Source organism: Tupaia chinensis, unplaced genomic scaffold (genome assembly GCF_000334495.1).
Source record: "Tupaia chinensis unplaced genomic scaffold, TupChi_1.0 Scaffold000277_1, whole genome shotgun sequence".
NCBI classification, from domain to species: Eukaryota; Metazoa; Chordata; class Mammalia; order Scandentia; family Tupaiidae; genus Tupaia; species Tupaia belangeri.
In genome coordinates this window covers 784,269-806,335 of record NW_006159760.1, presented here as the reverse complement: position 1 = coordinate 806,335, position 22,067 = coordinate 784,269, and the positions used below count along the sequence as shown (strand labels likewise).

The 22,067-nt window shown below is 35.6% G+C and overlaps 1 non-coding gene and 1 pseudogene across 1 annotated transcript; both read left to right on the top strand.

The window, feature by feature from the left end:
• Positions 1–1,537: 1,537 nt before the first annotated feature.
• LOC114008060 (U6 spliceosomal RNA) lies at positions 1,538–1,647 on the top strand. The gene has a single exon (XR_003549625.1). It is a non-coding gene; the product is annotated as a U6 spliceosomal RNA (small nuclear RNA).
• Positions 1,648–2,398: 751 nt separating this feature from the next.
• On the top strand, positions 2,399–2,698 carry LOC102470703 (uncharacterized protein C8orf59 homolog; annotated as a pseudogene).
• Positions 2,699–22,067: the final 19,369 nt, after the last annotated feature.

Below are 22,067 nucleotides of genomic sequence, written 5' to 3'. Positions count from 1 at the left end.
AAGCAGATGATCCTCTTTTTGACATATCATCAGGTCAAAAGTAGCATAATGCTATGTCACAATGCCTGTGTGATTCACAGCACTTCATCTCATTTCATTATCTCACCTCATCATAAGAAGGGAGAGTACAGTACAATAAAATCTTTTGAGTGAGAAAGACCACATTCATAAAACTTCTGTTATGGTATATTGCCTTAAATGATCTATTTTATTGGTAATTACTGTTACTGATCTCTTAACTCCACCTAATTTATAAACTCAACTTTATCATAGGAGTGTAAATACAGGGGGAAAAAAAAAGACCATACATCTATATACATGGTTTAATGCTATTGGCAGCTTCAGGCATCCTCTAGGAATCTAAGAAAGAATCTCCCTCAGATAAGGGGAGGGAGATACTCTACCTGAATGAGAAATAAACTTCTATCATGTTTCAGTCATTTTATGCTTTTAGTTTGTTACATAAGTTTTTTATTGTTTCTTTATTAAAAATAATGTATAGGGGCCAGCAGGTGGTGAAGTGGTTAAGGTACTGGACTCCCTCATGGCTGGCTATGGTTTGAGTCCCAGACCCAGTAGCATGAAAATCACACTGGGTGCATGTATGTGCATGCCCAAAATCCCAGGAGGAGAATGGAGAAGGGATTGTGGCATGGCCATCCCCCCTGACTTCTCACTTTCCCTTTTACTGTCTCTCTCTCTCTTTCTAGCAAGAACATGTACCTTATGGAAAAAACATAAAAAAAAAAAAAAAGAATAGGGACAAGCAGATGACTTAATGGTCATGTCACTGGACTCCAACATAGTTGACTGAGGTTCAAATCCCAGACTCAGTGGCTTAAAATTCCTACCGGGCATGTGTGCATGTCCAAAATACCAAGAGGAAAATGGAGAAGGGATTATGGCATGGCCATCCCCCTTGGGGGTAATTTTCTTGCTTTCTATCTCTCTGGGAAGCATATACACACTATAGCAAAAATATAAAAGAAAGAAAAAAGACTAGTTTATAGGTGTTGAAATATATATACAAATATAATTTAGAAATTTCCACAATCTGAGACCATTATATTTTAATTATTTATTACTATTATTGTTATTATTATTTTAACTTTGCTATAGGGCACATGTGCTCATCAGAGAGAAAGAGAGAGAGGAGAGAGAGAAAGCAAGCCACCAGGTACAGTAATTTCACCATGGTCAGCCATGTTGGAGTTCAGCACCCTAACCACCATGCCACCTGCTGGCCCCAAGAGATCATTTCTTTATATAAAGTGTTCTAGTCAATCACCTATCTTCTTTAGAAACAATATATTAGCTGTACATGTTTTTCAAGAATTATTTATTATTATTATTATTATTATTATTAATTTACTTCAAGGCTTGTACAATCACCAGAGAGAAAGAAATGGAGAGAGAAAGGCAAATTGAGAAAATAAACTTCCAGATCCAAAATTTGAACCACAGTTGCCCATATGGGATTCCAACACCATGCCACCTGCTGGCCCATAGCAATACATATTTTTAAAATGTATACTAAGTGTTAACTTCGGCAGCAGATATGCTAAAATTAAATCAATACAGAGATTATCATAATCATGGTCTCTATGCAAGAATGATATGCAAATTTATAAAGCTTTCCATACTTTTCATACTAATCAACTATTAATATAGGGCTAATCTACAAGTAAATGGCTTTTTATTACAAAAAACTACTGTATACAATAAGACAAAGTGATTATTACAGCAGACACACAGATAACAGCACTAAGACACAAGATACGTAAGAAAAAAAAAGGAAGCATGACTCATCCAAAAGAACCCAAAGATTCTCCGCTAACAGACTACAAAGATAAGGAAACAAAAAAGGCTTGATTTGGGATTCACATAAGTGACTTTAAGAAAACTCAATGAGATACAAGAGTATTCAGGTAAACAATTCCACAAATCAAAAAAGTAATTCATATTATTAATGATAGTTTCAACAGTGATAGATATAATAGAAAAATATAAAGCAAACCTGGAGATGAAGAATTTAATAGATGAAATTTTATAAACTATAAAGTTGAGAGCTTCAGCAGTAGGATAGATAAAGCAAAAGAAATAATTTCTGAACTTGAAGACAGAGCTTTTGGTTACCCACTCAGATAAAGAAATAGATAAAAGGGATGAAAAAAGCCTCTATAACTTATTAAGCCTATAGTCACATCATGAGAGTTCCAAAAGGATGATAGAAAGTGGCACAGAAAACCTACTGTATGAAAAGATACACAAAAACTTCCCAATTGTAGAAAGAGATATGGTCCTCCAGATTCAGGAAACACAAAAGTAGACAATTTAAAAAAGATCTTTCCAGGGTGTCACCTGGAGCTTGAGTAGCTGCAAACAGGTGTCTGAGACAATGGCCAAGAACAAATTCAGAGATCAGAAGTCCAGGAAAGTTTTTCACATAGCCAGCCAAAAAAAACGTGAAGGCTAAAAACAAAGCAAAACCAGTTACTACAAATTTTACTAGATAAACATTACAAATGATGCAAAAGTTAAGAATGAATAAAGCTTTGGAAACTACAAAAAAGAACTAGCACACTTTTCAAGAGGCCTTTCCCTTGAATCTCTGCAGAAAGAACATATTCCTCAGCTGTATCATGAAAATGAACCTGTTAATGTTGACGAAGCTACGAGCTTAATGGCTCAGTTGTAAAGCAGTGATGATTTATCAAAGTATCCAAAAATTCAATAAATTGCATGTTTTATAAAAAAGCAAATAAATAAATAAAGAGAGCTTTCTGAGGGTCAGCAGATGGAGTGACGGTTAAAGCGTTGGACTCCCACATGGGACCATGGTTTGAGTCTAAGACCCAGTGCTTGAAAATCATGCCAGGCATGTGTTTGTGTGTGTGTGTGTGTGTGTGTGTGTGTGTGTGTGTGTGTGTGGGAGAGAGAGAGAGAGAGAGTTGAGATTTGGGGCATACATAATCCCAAGTAATGAATGGAGGAGATAAAATTGTGGTATCACTTTCCCTCTCTCTGTTTCTCTCTCTTCATGCAAGCTAATGCACCCTATGGCAAAAAAAAAAAAAAAAGCAAACAAAGAGAGAATCATAAAACAGCAAGTTAAAAGTGTCAAGTAATTTATAAAGGAATTTGCATGGGACATAGATAGCATAATGGTTGTGGCTGGACTCCCACACGGCCAACTGTGGTTCAAGTTCTGAACCTGGTGGCTTCCTTTCTCACTTCCCCTCTCTCTCTCTGTCTCTCTCTGGTCAAATTGAAAAATAACAATAATAAATAAAGTTAAAATTAAAAAAAAAAGAAATCTTACAAACCAGAAGGGAATGTGATATTACTGTCAAGGTTCTGAAAGATAAAAGCTTCCAATCAAGAGCAGTATACCCAGCAAAGCTACCGTTCCAAATTGATGGTGAAATACAGTCTTTCATAAACAAAAATTGGCAGGATTCATCTTCAGTAGATCAGCTGTTCTAGAAATTTATATGAACAAACACAGGCTATATGTATTCTGTGTTTTGGCTTCTTTTGTAAATATATTAGTGAGAGTGATACATGTTGTAATTTATACATGAACATGATTTAACAAAAACTACCAGGAGTAAGCATTTCTTTTTGTTAAATTATGTTCATTCTATTTGAACATAGCACAATTTTTTAAATCTATTTTTGTTTTTACAAATATTTAGATTTTTTAACATGAGGTCTATTATGAACAAAGCAACTATGAAAATTTCTTCACAATATTTTTTGTAAACATGTGCTTTTATTTCTCCTAGGTACAAACCTAAAAGTGGAATTTCTAGGACACTGAAGGGTATACATTTTGACTTTTTTTTCTTTGCAAAAGTTACTAAACTTTTATTTCAAATTTGTTGTATTATATTTAACTTTTCCCAGATCTTTACTTATTTTAGATCCTCATCAAAATTTAGTATTACACATTTTAATTTATTCATTTTACTGGGTGGAAAGCGGTATCACATTATTTGCTTAATTGTATGTTTCCAAAGATTAATGGTGTAGAACAATTTTGAAGTCCTTAAAGGTTGTCTATTACATGCATAATGTTCATCTTATTTGAGAAGAGTCTTTTCAAATTTCTTGCCCATTTGATTTTATTGGACTGTTTGTGTTTTTATTGAGTTTTAAGTGTTCTTTATGGCATTTGGATATAAGTCCTCTGTTACGGTGCATATTGAAAGTACTTTCTGGGTGCCACTGTGGGTGGCACAGTGATAATGCTAGTGACCTATAATGATGAAAGTCATATGGCCACTTTCAGGTCAGCCTGAAAGACTTGGGCAACATGTGTCTAGGATCCCAAGATGCTAAGGAGATGAAGATCTAGGGAAAGGAGATTGCAGTGTGATGAGGATCTGCTGAGAGTAATTTCTCTCTTTTACCTTTCTTTCTCATTCATGCAGACATTCATGCCATCTTAAAAAGAGAAGGGAAAACAATAAAAAGTATTTTCTTCCAGTATAACTCTTTTTTTTCTACTTCTGAAGAGTGTCTTTTACCAACAGAAAATTCTCAATATATATTTTTTTAATTTGCCAGGGGGTATATGCACTCCATAGAAAGAGAGACAAAAAGAGAGAGAATGAGAAAGCACCCTCTCACTCATAGCGAATGATGATCTTCCAAACCTTCTCCTCCATTTCTCCTTCCTATTAGAATTTCGGGTACATGCACATGTGCACGTGGTACATTTATCAAGCTACCATGTCCAGGACAAAAAACTGTGCAGTCAGTAATGTGGGATCCAGCCACCTTAATCACCATACTGTGGGATAATATGAAAATTCTCAATTTTGATGAAGCCCAACTTATCAATTTTTTTCTTGTTAATCCACTAGCGGATGCATGTGCTCTCTAGGAGAGACAGAAAAAGAAGGAAAAATTAATAACTGCCCAGTATTAGGTTTAGACACACTGCAATCTCTTCTCTTCTATCTCTCTCTCCTTTCAAGGTTTTGGGCACACATGCATGTGCACTTGGCAAGCTACTAGGTCCAGAACTTGAGATATGCAGTTAGCTATGTGGAATTCAGTAGACTTAGAAATCATGCCACCACCTGGTCCATTCATCAATCTTTTTATTTTATTGGATTTATTTATTTATTTAATTCCATTTGTTATCATTATTTTTTTTATTTGATGAGAGAAAGAAAGAGAGAGAGAGAGACAGAAAGGCAAAGCAATTCACTAAGTCCGGGACTTGAACCACGGTGGCCATGTAAGAGTCCAATCCCTTTAACCACTACATCACCTGCCAGCCCCCATCACTCTTTTAATTTTTGAGTCATAAGAAGTTTTTGTCTAGTAAGACAGGTCCATTTTGTGGTAATGTAAATAGACATACTTGGCAAAGGTCCTGGGTGTGCATTCAAGGACCCGTATGAGCACATCAGGTATGCAAACATGCCCGTGATCTTGCTTGGCCGGGTGTATGATGGCAAGGGAAATGCTTTGGGAGTATTTCTCTTTCTCTTAACTCTGAAGAAAGACAGACTCCTAAAAAAATGTTTTTCTAATCTAAGAATATACTTACTTAAATCTGCGTAACTCTAAATTTCATACTTAGTTTATATCCAATCTCAAATTGTCTTTTGTGTACAGTGGAAGGCTAGATATGGGATTCTTTCTTTGTTATCTTCAAAAGGATTATGCAGTTGTCAGACCTATTTCTTGAAAATAACTTCTTCATTCCATTTCATTTTCTGATACCATCCTCAAAGATCAGTGAACCATACAAATATGGATCTATTTCTGAAATCTAAAATGCTTCGTAAATATGATACCAAATGCACTCTTTTAATTATTGTAGTTTAAAATAAATTAAATACATAGCCTGGTACTCTTTCCGATTGTTGTTTTTGCAAATCTAGGTTCTTTTTATTTGCAATAAATGTACAGTTTACTTGTCAATTCATGTAAAAAAATCAAGTTATAATTTTCATGCAGTTCTGATAAATCTACAGATTAAATTTAGAAAATAACATGTTAACAATATTGAATCTTTCAAATTTTATTTAATTCTTATATAATTTTTTTTCACACCTGTTTTTATAAATTTTAACTATAATATTTTTCATTTTTTTAGTAAAATTACTCCAAAGTATTTTATGCTTTTTAATGCTAGAGTAAAGAGGTTTGTTTGTTTGTTTATTTCAATTACTTATTACTAGTGCTTAAGAAGGTAATTTTTGGGACCAGAAGATGGCATAATTGTTGGACTCCCATATCCATGCAGACAACCATGGTTAAGTCCCAGATGCAGTGTCTTGAAACTCATGGCATGCACATGCGTGTGCATCTCCAAAAACTCAGAGGAGGTTGGAGGAGAAGGGATTGCAATCTGGCTATCCCCCTTGAGGGATGACTCCTTGCTTTCTGTCTGTCTGTCTCTTCAGCAAGTGTTTGTGCAAAAATCTCTCTCATAGACGCCGGCAGGTGGCATGGTGGTTAAGGGTGTTGGACTGCGGTTCAAGTCCCAGACCTACCAGCTTGCTTTCTCACTTTCTATCTCTCGCTCTCTCAGTCTGTCCCTCTCTGGTCCAATTAAAAGAAATTAAAAAAAAAAACTTTCTTAAAAAAAGAAAAGGTAATTTATATATATTACTTTTTAAATTGCTAAAAAATTAAAAATTGTACATAATTCATAGATTTTATATATTCCTTTAAATTGTAATGTAAATAATCATATTAACTGTACATGAAGAGTTGGTTTTACTTATCCAATCTTTATTCCTTTTGTTTCTTTTGTTTTATTACAATGGATACATTTTCCAGTACAATATTGAATAGAAATAGTAAATAAAGAGATGTTGCTTTTTTCTTTTTTTTTGGAGAGGTTTTTTTTTTTTTTTTTTTTTTTTTTTCCTTGGGGGGGGGGTTTTGTCCCCATATGTAAAAAAGGACAATTAATTTAAAATCACCCCTCAACTTGCGAGAACATTTTGCCATTGTTCAGTGAATTATGCTGTTAGAACACATGGTGGTCACACAGCTCAGCCCACCATTTTTTCTTCAGAAACATTTTTTTAAATTAATTTACATTCATTCCCTGAACATTGTCATAGCATGCAAAATATGATTTCCCATCCAGAATATACCACATAGTGGCTTAATCATACATGTTATCGTCAGTAATTTTCCATTTCTAGTTTTATATATATGTATGTATATGTATATTTTTCCCTCTATTTCTGAACCTCTGCCATTTCCCACCCTCCTCCCACATAATCTCTGTTGTCTATAGTTGTTTTCCATTCCTTCTTCCATACATTTTATTGATCACTAAATTTCTTAAATAATTTAACTACTTTCAATAGCAAGTTCAGCTGGTAATTTCAAGAAAAGACATTTTAACTTTAATAAATCAAAGAAATGCTAAGGAACATTGCTTAAAACTTAAAGCCAGGAAACAGGTTAGGATTCTGTTCAAATAGTAGGTACAAGAATCTATAGACACCTCAAGACAGGACAAAAATCCTTAAAAATCAGAAAAGAAAGTCTAGAAGAAAATCAGCAATGTTTTAGTCAAAAGTCATAAATGCTATCTCACCAGTTCAGTCTCATGTACTTAATTTATCTTCCGTTGTGGTCCAATCTTCCCAATTAAATTCTGGGACATAATATTCAACTCCGGACTTGTTCCTACCATTAAGTTAGCCATTTTCTTAGCTTTTGAACTCTTATTTCTGTGTGTCTGTATTTAATTTTTCTGGTATAGCACTCTTGAGAACTTTTTGGAGATCTGGTCTGGTGCTGGTAAATTTAGATTTTGTTTATCTGAGAATGTTCTTGTCTTTTCTTCCCATATGAAGGATAATCTTGCCAGATACAATACTCTTGGTTGAAATTGCTTTTCCCTTAACACATTGAATATATTTTCCCATTCTTGCCTCACTCACATAGTTTCTGATGAAAGGTCTGCTATAAGCCTGATGGGATATCCTTTGTAGGTAACTGGTCATTTTTCTCTTGCCAATCTTAGTATCTTTTCTTTGTATGTGGTTTTGGTAAAACTGGCTAACATGTGTCTTGGAGAAGATCTTCTCAGGTTGATTTTATTTGGGGTCCTTTGTATTTCTTAGGACTGGATCTTTGAGTGCCTCTCTAGGTTTGGAAAGTTTTCTTTCAGGATTTCATGGAATAGATTATCAATGCCCTTAGGAGTCTCTTCACCTTTTAGGATACCAATTATCTGGATTTTTGGACGTTTGATGGTATCTAGTAGTTTTTGTATATTATTCTCATTTTGGGGGCAATTTTTTTTTCAGTCTTTGTGGTAGATGTTTCTAGGCCAATGAGTTTATCTTCTACATCTGAGATTCAATTTTCTGTATGATCTAGTCTGCTTTTAATGCTTTCAAGGGAGATTTTGACTTCCTATATTATAGCCTTCATCTCTAACAGGTCCATTTGATTCTTTTTTCTTATGTGTCCTTCCTCTTTTAGATCTTGCAAGAATTTCCTCACCTCCTGGAACTCCTCAGCTACTTTCTCATGCCTTTTCTGAAGTTCATTGTCTCTCTTCTCTTTCATCACTCTTAGCTTTGTCATTATGAATATTCAAATTATTTATCAGAAATTTCCATTGGACTGTCTGTGGATGAAGATGAGTTATTCTTTTCCCTTGGAGGAGAGGTATTTTCTTGCTTTGCATATTTCTTGTGATCCTGCAGTGATTTCTAGTCATCTGACGGGTAGCGTGTTTCTTCCTAATTCTTTTTTTTTTTTTTTTTTTGGAGAGGTTTTTGCTATAGGGTGTGTGCGCTTGCCAGAAGGACAGAGACAGAGAGACAGAAAGCGAGAAATCACCCCCCAGGGGGGATGGTCATGCCATAATCCCTTCTCCTCCATTCTCCTCTTGGGATCTTGGGGCACTCACGAACACACACCTGGGGTGAGAGTTTAAGCCACCAGGTCTGGGACCCGAGCTGTGGTCAGCTACATGGGAGTCCAGTAACATAGCCGTTACACTAACTGCTTGTCCTTGTTTCTTTCTGATTCTTGAAGTTCAATCTGAATGTTCAGGAGTGTGCAGAAGGGGCTGATCTGGAATATTTTTGCCATTCTGTATTTATCCTTTCGTGCAACAGATTCACTGAGTATTAAGGAATATGTTAACCCTAAAAGCGTTTGGATGTTTGGCTCTGGTTCCCTTACATCCATCTAGGAACACACTAAATGGACATCGAGGATCAGAGTGATGAGATAAAAGAAAAAAAAAAGAGAAAAAAGAACAGAGAGAAAGAAAGAGAAAAAAGAGGGGAAAAGAAGAAAAAACAAAAACAAAAATAATTTTCTTAAAAGAAGCAAAAAATAAAAACTACACGGCACACTAGCGAGCCCCACAAAATCACTTCTCAGCATCAAAGGTGGAGTCTTCTTCTGAAGGCTTGCCTCTTGCCTCTCCTGGAGGGGAGCAGGGAAGGGGATTATTATCAAGAAAAAGGAAGGACTGAAAGCCAAGTTAATACATTGCTTTAACTAATTTTAAAAAGGAAAAGTTACAAAAAAGTGAGAAGACAAAGAGTGAGGTAGAGACAGAGACAGAGAGAAGGCTAGAGGGGCTCTCTACCACTCGAGTTTAAGGGCAGGAGTCTGAATTATCATTAGAAACTATCCATTTCTCTTTTTTCTCTGAAATTACTTGTTCTCAGCATCATTGGTTCTAGCTTCTTATTTGAGAAGGTTAGAGTTTGAGTCTGACTCAACTTAAATCATACATTTTCTATGAAGCTCTGACTTTAGCTATTTTTAATAACTTCCAATTGAAAACCTTTCATACATTTTCCTTTTTTTTTGGAACCATGGACTAATTTATAAACATATTCACTAATTTGCAAATATTTAAGAATTTGTCATTTATTTTTACTTTATTTGTGTTGTAACAGAAAAAAACATACTCTTCTGAATCCATTGAATCTTGTTAATGAATAACATATATCTCTTATTTGTTTATTAATTTATTTATTATTTCCAGAAGACATGTGAACTAATCATAAATAGAGAAAAAGGGAAAGAGAAAAAACTCTGCAATGAGGTGTGGTCACAACCCAACCCTCTTTCCTCCATTTCTCCACTCTACCAGGAATGTATGTTTTTTAAGCCTAAAAGGTCCACATTGGAGTTCTGGTTGTAAAGAAGCTATGATAATTAAAGTACAATCTTTTTGCTTTGTTGTGCTTTTCCCCAAAAAAGACTGCCTTTCCCTCTGCCTGTCAATTAGGGTGAGAAGCTGATCAGTCAGATTCTACCTAGAATTGAATTAACCTCATGCTGCAACACCACTTTTATTAGATTGGTTTGAAATGGAATTAGTCCTAAATCTAAATTCTTTTTCCATGATCCTTTTTTTTTTACTTTGTATTTAAAATAGAGAGTTATTTGACTTTAATTGCACATAGTTTTACTTCATTTCTGTATTTAACTCCAGCAATCTTCCTGATTCTGTCACCCTTTGTGTAAGAATGAATGTTTTCAATTTCACTGCTGCATCCTTGGCAAAATTCACAAGGAAAGGAGAATTGTCTGATTGAGCAATTTGTATTTGTGTTCAGGGCTTTTCTTTATTCCAATTTGTCATGCTAGCCCACACTGTCATCTAAGGCTTAGCTGATTTCTTCTCCTCCATGCAATTTGTTTTTGTTTTTGTTTTTTTTTCTGTCTGTAGCAAGCTCCTCCTATGCATATTTAGAACAAATTTCTCTTTCAGAATGAAGCCTATCACCACTTATGCTCACATATAAAAGGTTTGTTTATCTATGGCATTTAGTTCCCCAGTCTTATGATAAATTTTGCTTTATAAATGCCTGATTTTTTAAATTTTCTTTTGTGCTACCTATATCCTATTAGAAACGTAAATTCCAATATTCATCTCCATTAAGGGCTTTACATTTGATCTGTTTTATTATTTTCTTGAAACATGAAGCTTGTGAATTTCAAAATCTAAGAATTTATTAAAATATAAGCATTCATCTAAATTATATGCTACTTTACAGATTATATTAGAAATTTTAAAAATGGCTGTTAGTTTTCTATTCATCTAAATTATATACTACTAATAGTATAAACTTTACAGATTATATTAGAAATTTTAAAAATGGCTGTTAGTTTTCTTTTTGTTGTTTTCATAGAGACATTTTTGCTATAGGATGTGTGTGCTTGCTAGAGAGACAGATAGAAAGTGAGAAATCAATACCCCCAGGAGGGATGATCATACTGCAATCCCTTCCCCTCGATTCCCCTCCTGGGATTTTGGGCACACACATACATGCACCCTGTGTGAGTTTCAAACCAATGGGTCCAGAACTAGAACTACAATCAGTCACATGGAAGTCCTTAACTTCAATGCCACCTGTTGGCCCCAGTTTTCATTTTAAACTACAAATTTGTACATTAACTGGCTTTTTTTTTTTTTTTTGATTGAGGATAGGATTTGGAGAAGGGAAATTAAACCCTCTAAATAAATGTATAATACTTTACATGAAAGATTTATTAGTGTAAAAATAACACTGATCTACTAGTGTTTCTTTAAAGAGGGATGATTAAGATGCTAACAGTCAGTTAACAAAGACGGTGCAAAACAAAACATACCAGACATAAAACTAAAGTGGCATCCAGAGACTTCCAAATGTATCTCTTGATTACAGGATCTAAGAGAGTCCACTTACCCTGCAGAAATGGCGACAATGATTGAGACATCAGAGAGTAACTTGGAAGCTCAGAGTAAGCAACTTCAATATTTTAACAATGTGTAAACTAGTGCCTGGGACTGTACTTTCATGTTGCTAAGCCTGTGACAACCAGTAGGATGTTGGTAGCTGGTAATCTCATTCATCACTTATTCTCTTTGGATTTCCTCATTTACTTGGCATATCATAAGTAATGTTTTCTAATGACAAAGACATTTTCCAAGCTTGAGAAAGAGTTGTTACAAAGCAAGGATGTTCTAGATCATTTTAACAAATATGTATCTTCGTGGAATTATTTTCTACAAGATGAGGTTTTTGAAGTAAGGAGCCCTGTATATCGTTTTTTTCACTTTACATTTCATAAATGCAAGTCATCCAGATTTAAATGTAAGTCATCCAGGTTTAACTGTAAATGCTATTAAATAAAGTTTGCTTGCAAGAACATAAAATTAAGGTAAAAACTTGAGGAATGCAATTCACCACAGTGAAATGTGATAATAGAGTTTAACGTTGTGTTTTGACAATTTCAAAGTGGATAGTCACGTAGTTGAACTCTGCACCATCTATTGTGACAGTGGGGTTTCTCCACAATTAAATAAATACTGCAAATTAGACTGCTTAGATTCCTTACAAAACTTTTCAAATATTTTTAAGAACGTTGGTAAATTCACAAAAGAGGGAAAAAACAATAGTAATTTTTCAGGTTCATTGAACGCACTCTGAAAAAAATAGAACAGTTTGGGACTAGCATGTGGTTTGGTGGTTAAGATACCAGATTTCTACATGGCTGACCACCATTCCAGTCAGTTTGAAAAGCACACCTGGTGTGTGTGTGTGTGTGTGTGTGTGTGTTTGTGTGTGTGTGTGTCCAAAATTTCAGGAGAATGAATGAGAAGGGCCATTCCTCCAGGGGGTGACTTCTCACTATTCTGTCTCTGTCCAGTGAGCACATGTACCCTATGGAAAAAAAAAAAAGGAGGGGAGAGTTAGAATAGGAGGAAAAAAATGATATCTACAATAAAATTAAGTGATAAAATTCTCACACAGATTTTCAAATATAAAAATTTTAAAAGAATCAATAGTTTGGAAGAGATGACAAGCCAGTCTTGAAACAATAGTCAAAAGCAGGTGATTTTCAACCAATATTCCACTGAGTACCAGGGACCATGAAACAAGGACATACGATGGTATTGGAGCACTCTGGTTCTTGCAAACTTTTAAAATAACTAACTGAACTATAAGGTGCCAGACAGTAAATATTATTTTAGTCTTTGTGGACCATATGCTTTATAATTACCTAAGTCTGTATTATAAGGCAAAAATAGCCAGAGAAAGTAAGTGGTCAAATGGGTGTGGCTACACAACCACAAAACTTTTCTCCAAGTGTTTTCATAATGTTCCTCTCCTTCTAAGCAGGCTCCATCCTTAGGACTTACCTCTTAGAGGCCCCACCTCTGAATACTATCACACTGGCCGTTTTATTTCAACATACGAATATTTGGAGGGCACTTTAAACTGTAGCAATGGTACAGTGGTATGGTGAGCACATAAGAACATATATTACATCTATTTTCAAACATGTAATACTTATCAGCTATGATCACAATATTGCAGTTAGTTGACAAAAATGTTTTTCAGAGATGTATTCTGAAGCATTTAGAAGTAAAGTATTTGAGAATTGTGGTAAAATAATATTTCAACAAAAAAAAGAAAGACAAAGCAAGAATGAAAAGGTATTAATTATTAATTAATCTACATTTGGATTTGTCATATTAGTCTATCTACATTTATGAATGTTTTAAACACAAAATAAAACAGCTTGATATTAAAAATAATATTAACAAAATATCTTAGGAGGATACTATCTATCACAAGTAATATCCAGATGATTAATGTTTTTTAAAAGTTATTATATACTCGGGGACCAGCAGTTGGTGTAATGGCAATGTCGCTGGGCTCCCACATAGTCGACCATGGTTCAAATCCTGGACCCAGTGGCTTAAACTCATGCCAGGCACGTGTACATGTGTGCCCAAGATCCTGAGAAGAGAATGGAGGAGAAGGGATTGCAGCATGGCCATCTCCCATGGGGGGTGATTTCTCGCTTTCTTTCTCTCTTTTCCTCTCTGTCTTTCTTCAAGTTCATGTGCCCTATAGCAAAATCCTCTCCAAAAAATAAATAAATAAAAATAAGTTATTATATACTCATTTGAATAGATTTGGCATACATTTATTAAGAAATACAGTACTTTGTTAAGTGTGTGTGCATTCTTAAAAGTTTTAAAGTGGCATGATTCTTGTAATGTCATCTAATAGAATTCAGTTAACTTCCAAACAATTTTGAACAGTTAAAAATTGACTTTAATAATATCCAGGGTTGAGAAGTCACCTTAAAAAAAAACAGATAAAACTGAACAAAGCATTAATATGAACACACTATCATTCCATAATCAGTACCTCTCTTTGTTAAATTATTTATTTCTTTATATAGACAACAAGGATATTTTTATCATTTGTCTATTTATGACTTTAACAAAAAAAAGGTAAAAATAAAATCCCATGTATCCTGATTTATACTGTCATTTTAAAATACTCCATAAAATAAAATCATCTTACTAAGATTTCTTGGAAAGGAAGGTAAAGTTACCATGAGTGCTGCATCTTTGATAGCAGGAAAATCAATATAATAAATTGCATATTTATATCCATATATAACTGCATTAGATACATTCTGATCATTCCCCACATTCTTGTAAATTTCCCTAATGTAAGTTGTTTATGTTCCTCTATAAACAAATACTTTCTGGATAGCTAGGTTTTTCACTTCAGCACATAGTTAACTATAATCTTTTACATGCCATAAATTTACACCTAAATCATCTCTCATTTATAAAGCTCTAGTCATATTCGAAGTTAATTGGAAACTTGAAATTTCCCCTAAAGCTCATACCATATAAAGGTCAGTGAAGAAGTAATACTAATTATTGAAAAATAAAATCGGATACAAGGTGAGAATGTTAAGTAATAAACCACTTTATCTAGAGCTATTTTATTATACATATATTTAAGAGTGTAAATTTAAAATAAATATACATAATCTTTTTTAAAAATTTCTAAATAGAAGCCAAAAACAACTTTTTTGCTTAATATGTGCCCTTAGACACCTCAGTTTTACAAATGATGACTGTCATTTTGATATTCAAATGAACATAAAATTAACATAGAGAAAGAGAGCAATGGAGAGAAAAAATATTCTTACATAATTCAAATTAACCTTGAAAAAGTCAGTTTACTTCCATCTTCTCATCAAATGATTAACAAATTAGGATTTTTAAATGCAAATCTTCTCCTCTGTGCTGACCTTGGAAAAGTATTTGTGCCTTTGACCCCAGACCCTGGCATGGGATTCCTTGAGTGTCCCTGAGCCCTTATTTTTGGCTTTACCTCACGGGGTGAACATGCAATTTATCTTCCAAACAAGAACACCTTCGGAAGTGAAAGGAAGAACTTTGAATAATTGCACTGGGACATTCAGTATAAATAGGGAACTGCCCTGGGCAAACTGGAACATCTGCTCCCCCTCTGCAGGACCCCTCTCTGTTCTGAATTGTGAAAGGTAAGTGCCCCCTACATACAACACCTTTGCCTCTCTCCAGGACCAGAGCATAAGTGAGAAATTTAGCACAAAATCATGGAAGCCAGGAAATCTGGCAGGTACTCTCCCAGATACGGAGTTTACAGGACACTGGATCCAGACCCCTCATTAAAGCACACTTTTTTTGATCATTTTCTTGTTTTCAGATTTCCTATTTATCCTAACCTCCATCAAGTACCATTTGTAGGTATATATACTTCTCCCTCTCGTTGATTCCCTTCTTTGTTTAGACTTCTCCAAAGCAAAGAAGGTGGTAGGAATATGAGTCTGTCCCCTGCACTCTCTAACTCTTTCTTTTCTCCAACAAGGTGGAATCTGTGAGCGAAGGAATGGCATCAGCTTTCCTTCCTCTGTTTTCTGCTAACCTCAGGAAGGTCTACCTAAAGCTGACCCATGCATTCAAGTAGCTATTTGTCACATGCATCTATTAAACACTTGAAATTGGTGGGACCAGAAGTTGGCATAATAGCTATATCACTGGAATCCCATGTAGTCGACCATGATTTGAGTCCCAGACCTGGTGGCTTAAACTCACACCGGGTGCATGTGTGTGTATGCCCAAGATCCTGAGAGGAGAATGGAGGAGAAGGGATTGTGGTATGGCCATTCCCCTGGGGGGTGATTTCTTTGCTTTCTGTCTCTCTGTCTCTCTCTCTGTCTTTCCAGTGAGTGCATGCACCTTATAGCAAAAACCTCTCAAAAAAATAAAAGAAAAAGAAATTGGCTAGTCTAAAGTGATATGTACTTTAAGTCTAAAATACACACCAAATTTGAAAACTTGATACAAAAGAAATAACGTAAATCTTACTCATATTTTTACATTGATTACATTTCAAAATGATATATCAAAGCTGTTTGGTTAAAGAAAATCCATTATTAAAATTAGCTCACTTTTTTTTTTCTCTTACCTTTTTAATGGCTACTAGACAAGTTCAAATTACATATGTGGGTCATAGTTTTGGCTCACAGTATATTTCTACCAGACAATTCTGGTAAAGCTTTGCTCTACTTTGCCATCTGTTGCCATAGTAATGAGTGTCTTTTTTTTTTTTTTTATCATTTTCCTTGTCTCCTTCTTTCAGAAAACACTGGAAAAGATTGTGCTTCTCAGTCAACAAGTTTCCATTTCTAGTCTATTGAAGAAATTTGCCATGCAACAGCCATAGATTGATCATCTTAACTGTCTATAGTATCAAGGAGACTCAAGACAAAACCCATGGCATGCTGTGGTCCTGACTACGCATGTTGTCAATAGTTCTGTAGCACAGTCTAACACCCACACCGCCACCAGCGCTACAGTTATCAGCACAACAAATTGTACATCAGACAGATGGCTGTGTAAGAGGGTTATACTTTTATATGAATTCTGGCATGGTATCGAAGATGACCTTAAGTAGTACTAACCCACACTGTTTTTTTGTTGTTGAAATTGTAAGATGCATTGTAAGATGCACCTATGGTTTCTGTGGACTACAAACACTTACAATTTTATTTTTATTATTTGAAATCTGTTTATTTATCTCTTCAAGAAGGAAGAGAGGCAGAGAGGTGATACGACACCTCTCCAACACCAGACAGCCTTGGATCCTTCCCGGCACAGTCAGGGAGGTTCCCAGTCATGAACTCAGAACCCTTCCCTGTTATCACTATGCCAACATTCCAGCTCCACACTTTTGACTTTATCTTTATATCTCATGTACTACACCCTTTGATAAGGTACTCATTATATATGTCATCATATATGAAGAGTGGTCTTCTAAAAGTTCATGGAAATGCAAAATGTGAAATAACGATGCATAGATTTCAAAAATATTTTTCACCAACATAAATGTGCTCTTTAATTCCATTTTTTAAAGTTTTAAAATTCTATTTCTTCGAACTTTTTGAAGTCCTCTTGTACATATGTACATGTGTGTGTAAGAATGCATCTCTGTGTGTGTTTGTCCAATTTAAATGGTGTTCTTTCCACCTACCTTTATCACTTCAAGTTACTTACTAAAAACTACTTTCATGGCATCTCATACTTTGGGATGACCATTAGTATACATCAAAAAATAAATTCAGGGTAATCTGACAGTTCCTTAATGTACCTGCATCATTGCTGATAATATAAATATGTTCCTCTCTCAGTAACACCCATGAGATTTAGAAAAAAAATAATCCTCTGCCCTGATTTATGGATAGAAAATTGAGTTTTGAATTTACTACCCACTAATATATAAAATGATTTTAGAATCCTGTTAATTGTTCACTCTGCTTACATTGGGTTTTGGTCAATTTAATCCATCCCCAGAAATACATTACCATCAACATAGCTCAGAAGAAATGAAATCACCAACATTCATTCCCTCACACACCAAAAAGAACTGTGCACAGATAGCTCTGAATAACTACCCACTGTCCTCTCACCCATGTAATTCATTTTTTGGTTTCATCGATCCTATAAAAGCTGAAAATATCATTCAGAAAATTGCTGATGCCTTGTAACACAGGAATCTCCAAATAAGTTCTGAAGCTGCAACACGGCCTCATCATGAATTGAGCAAAGACATGAAGATGGAATGAGTCCATGTGTTGACTGTTCTCCTGCCCTTTCAAGCTACGGAACTCCTATGTGAATTTATTTCAACATGTGTGTTAAGAAAATATTTATAAAGCAGAACAAACCAGTGGGGATTTGGCACAAAGATGAATTAACAATGGTCCTGGTTCTGACCTACCATCCATGTAATTTTCCCTATTCCCAAAGCTGACAGCATAAAATAAGGTAAGTGTCACATGTGTGCTTCAAGATTATTCAAGTGGGATAGTTGGAGGTAATGAATTATTACACCTTAGTGTTTCCTTTAAGCAATACAAATGAGAAGGGAACACTGATGGACACAAGAAGATGTCATCAAACCTCTCCCAACAAACTGCATAAATATGGATCAAAAATGCTATTCGTTTTTGCTTTCCAAATGATTTTTTGTTTGTTTTTAAAGAATTTATATAAATTTTGTTATGATGCTTAAAGGTAACACATGAATAACTATAAAAAGCTTGATTTCTAGTTGTTGATTTTATTTTTACATCTTTGTCACTGTAAACTCTCCATTACTATAGAGGAATATATAACAATTTTCATGGACAATCTGTAAACATGTGATGTTTTTGAAAGAAATACCACATACCTACATAAATAAAAAATGTATTATCTGAAAGTTTTTGAGGTTACAAGTTGTGTTGTAACTCTTTCCTAAATAATTTGTGAAGATAAAATACATTTCCAGAAATGTCTTTTAATTCTTCTGTAATGAATTGCCATTTACAATGATATGAGGCTCCAGCTACCTCAGGATATGTTTGACTGGAACAAGCAAAGAGTACCTTTGTATAGCACAACAAGAGGTGAAGCCAGATAAATACTTTCCTTGCCTCTCCTCTGCACTAGCTGCTCTTGACAGTATGCAAACATTTCCACTCGATATAGTCAGATGGACCTGAGCTCCTTTTTGTCACTCTATTCTGTTGTATCAAATTTGGTCCCATTGGCAAGGGATATTTCAAAAGCTGGAGCAGTCATGTCTTCCTTGCTAACTAAGAAACTTTGTTTTAAAGCTTATTTATTTACTCTAGCAGAGAGAGAGAGAGAAAGAGTGAGAAAGAGAGAGAGAGAGAGGGAGAGAGAGAGAGAGAAGGCATACTGCCAATAGAATCTTATTGTTGTAATCTGCTCCCAGCCCCAGCCGGCCCCACCTCATGGGCACAGCACCTGCCAGATATACTGAGGAAGGTCTCCAGACACAGACCTTTCCTGGCTATGGGTCAGCCTCACAGAGCTTCAGGCTCTACTCTGTGCCTCCATCCAGCCCCAAGAAATATTCTTGACATAAAGTCATTCGATTAATTCCCAAACAATGGAAAGGCAACGATTAAATCTAGGGCACAAAACTATCAGTGTTATACTGAAAATCATGCAGAGTATTTGCAGAGTTCAAAGCCGTGAGACTTGCCAGTGAGATCAGGCTGACTGAGAGGCAATCATTTGCTGAAGTAAACTCTTTTCAGTGTTTTCTGCATCCAGAATTTAAAAGTGGAAAGATTAATTCAGGCTCCACAAGATGTATTCTCCTGTGCAACAGCACCCAAATTTTCGTAGAAAAGAACATATGAGAATCTACAAGGTCACAGTATATATTATAAAGAAAATGAAGTGTGATTCTTAGCTAAAAAATGCTTGTGGGGGGACCGGCAGATGGCATTAATGTTTACGTCACTAGACTCCTACATGCCTGACCGTGGTTCAAGTCCAGAACCTGGATGCTTGATACTCATGCCGGGTGAATGTGTATGCATGCCCAAAATCCTGAGAGGAGAATGGAGGAGAAGGGATTGAGGTGTAGCTATCCCCCTCAGGGGAGATTTCTCACATTCTATCCATATGGTGAGAGCACATGCTCTAGAGCAAAAAATCTCTTTCTCTAAAAGAAAGTATCCCTGTGGGTCTATTTTAGACCAGTTGATCATAAAAGAACATCCAAAGAATAATATTTAGATCTGCAAATTAATGATAGGATAGCAGATCTGGGAGGAAAAAAAAACTAAGCAAAAATCAGTAAGTGCAAGAACTGAGATTTATTATTATTATTATTATTATTATTATTATTATTTTGTAGAGGTTATTTTGTAGAGGTTTTTGCTATAGGGCACGTGCACTTGCCAGAAAGAGAGAGACAGAGACAGAAAGCGAGAAATCATACACCAGGGCGATGGCCATGCCACAATCCCTTCTCCTCCATTCTCCTCTCGAGATCTTGGGCACGCATGCACACGTGGCCAGCATGAATTTAAGCCACCGAGTCCAGAGCTCAAACCATGGTCGACTATGTGGGAGTTCAGTGACATGGCCATTACTCTAACTGCTGGTCCCAAGAACTGAAATTTATTTATTTATTTTTAACTGTCAGAGAGTATATGAGCTCTCTTTGAGTAAAAAAGATAGATGGAGAGGGACAAGGAGGGAGAAAGTACATCCCAGTGGGGAATGGTTATTCTGTAATTCCCTCTCCTCCATCTCTATCTTGCTGGGATTTGGGGCATGCAGACACAGCTGCCCAGCATGTTTACACACCGGGATTCTAACTGTAGTTGCTCATGTAGGATCTGACTTCCTCACCCACCAGGCCGTGTGGCCTGCCTAATTTTTTTTTTTTTTTTTTTAAAGAAAGACAAAACATCTCAGTGGATCTGGACCCTGCAGATAAGAGGGGTTTTAGAGATTAAAGAGACTGGCAGAGGGCAGATTACTTCATAGATCAACATTCCACAATATGCGAATTTTCATCTTAGGCAACTAGTCAGCATGAACTGATTTACAGTTTTTAAACATCATCTTGGCTGCAGTGCAATCATCAGGAGAGAGAGAGAGAGACAGAGAGAGAGAGATGAAGCAGAGAGGTCATTCAGGATAGAAGCAAGAGCTGCCTGGGGTGGTATGAATACAGGAAGAGGAGAATGGAGTCCATCAGGAAATTCTAGTGATGAAGAGTTGAAAGGAATTGTTTTGCTTAGGAATGAGACAGAACTGAAAGGTGGACTCCCAGTTCTTAGGCCTGACCAATTAGGTGCATCATGGCATCATTTACTTTAATACAAAAGAGTTCTAGAGAGGATGTTTGGAGGGTGAATCAATAGAGTTGTCTTAAGTCAATTAAGATAGAGATGTTTCCAGGTATTCCACCATTAAAGAATAAATCTGGAGTAAAGAAGTTTTGAATTTATGACAAAGATTTGAGAATAATAGCTTAATGGAAAATCTTAAAGATAGGAGACTAAATAATAACTAATCACTGGTAATAGATATTCTTTTTTTTTTTTTTTGAAAGGTTTTTTGCTACAGGGCGTGTGCACTCACCAGAAAGAGAGAGACAGAGAGACAGAAAGTGAGATCATCCCCCAGGTGGAATGGCCACTCTACAATCCCTTCTCCTCCATTCTCTCTCCTCTTGGGATCCTGGCCATGCAAGCACATGCACCCAGCATGAGTTTAAGCCACCGGGTCTGGGACTCAAATCGTGGTTTACAACAGGGAAGTCCAGTGACATAGCCATTATGCCAAGTGCTGGCCCCAATATTCTTTAAGATAAGAGTAGTGTGAATAATTTTATGGGAAGTTGGGCAGGTCTGGATATTTCCAGAAGAGTTCAGCTTATCTAACTGGGGATATGTACCTCTCTCTTGATACAGTATTCAGATTTTTATTATCAGAAACTTGGTTATGTCTACACATTAAAAATCAGTTCCTTTCTTAGGGAAACTTTTACAACAAAGTTCACCTAAATTCAAATATAAAGTGTAAATTATTAATTATCATATGCCTGCCATATGGACCAGATACTTTTTAAGTAAAAGTAACCTGTTACTTTCACAGTAGGAAAATAACAGAGAGGCCAAGTGTTGCTCAAGATCCTGCTCACTTTTCAATATCCTTATCCTGAACCCAATCCTTTTATAATGTGACTTCATATATAGAATTTTCTACAGTAAAAAGAATGTTACTGGGACCAAGAGATGGCATAATTGTTAAGTTACTTGATTCTCATGTAGTCTACCGCAGTTCAAGTCCTGGATCCAGCAGCTTGAAACACAACACGCTAGGCATGTGTACCTGTGTGCCCAAGAGGAGAGTGGAAGAGAAGGGATTGCAGTGT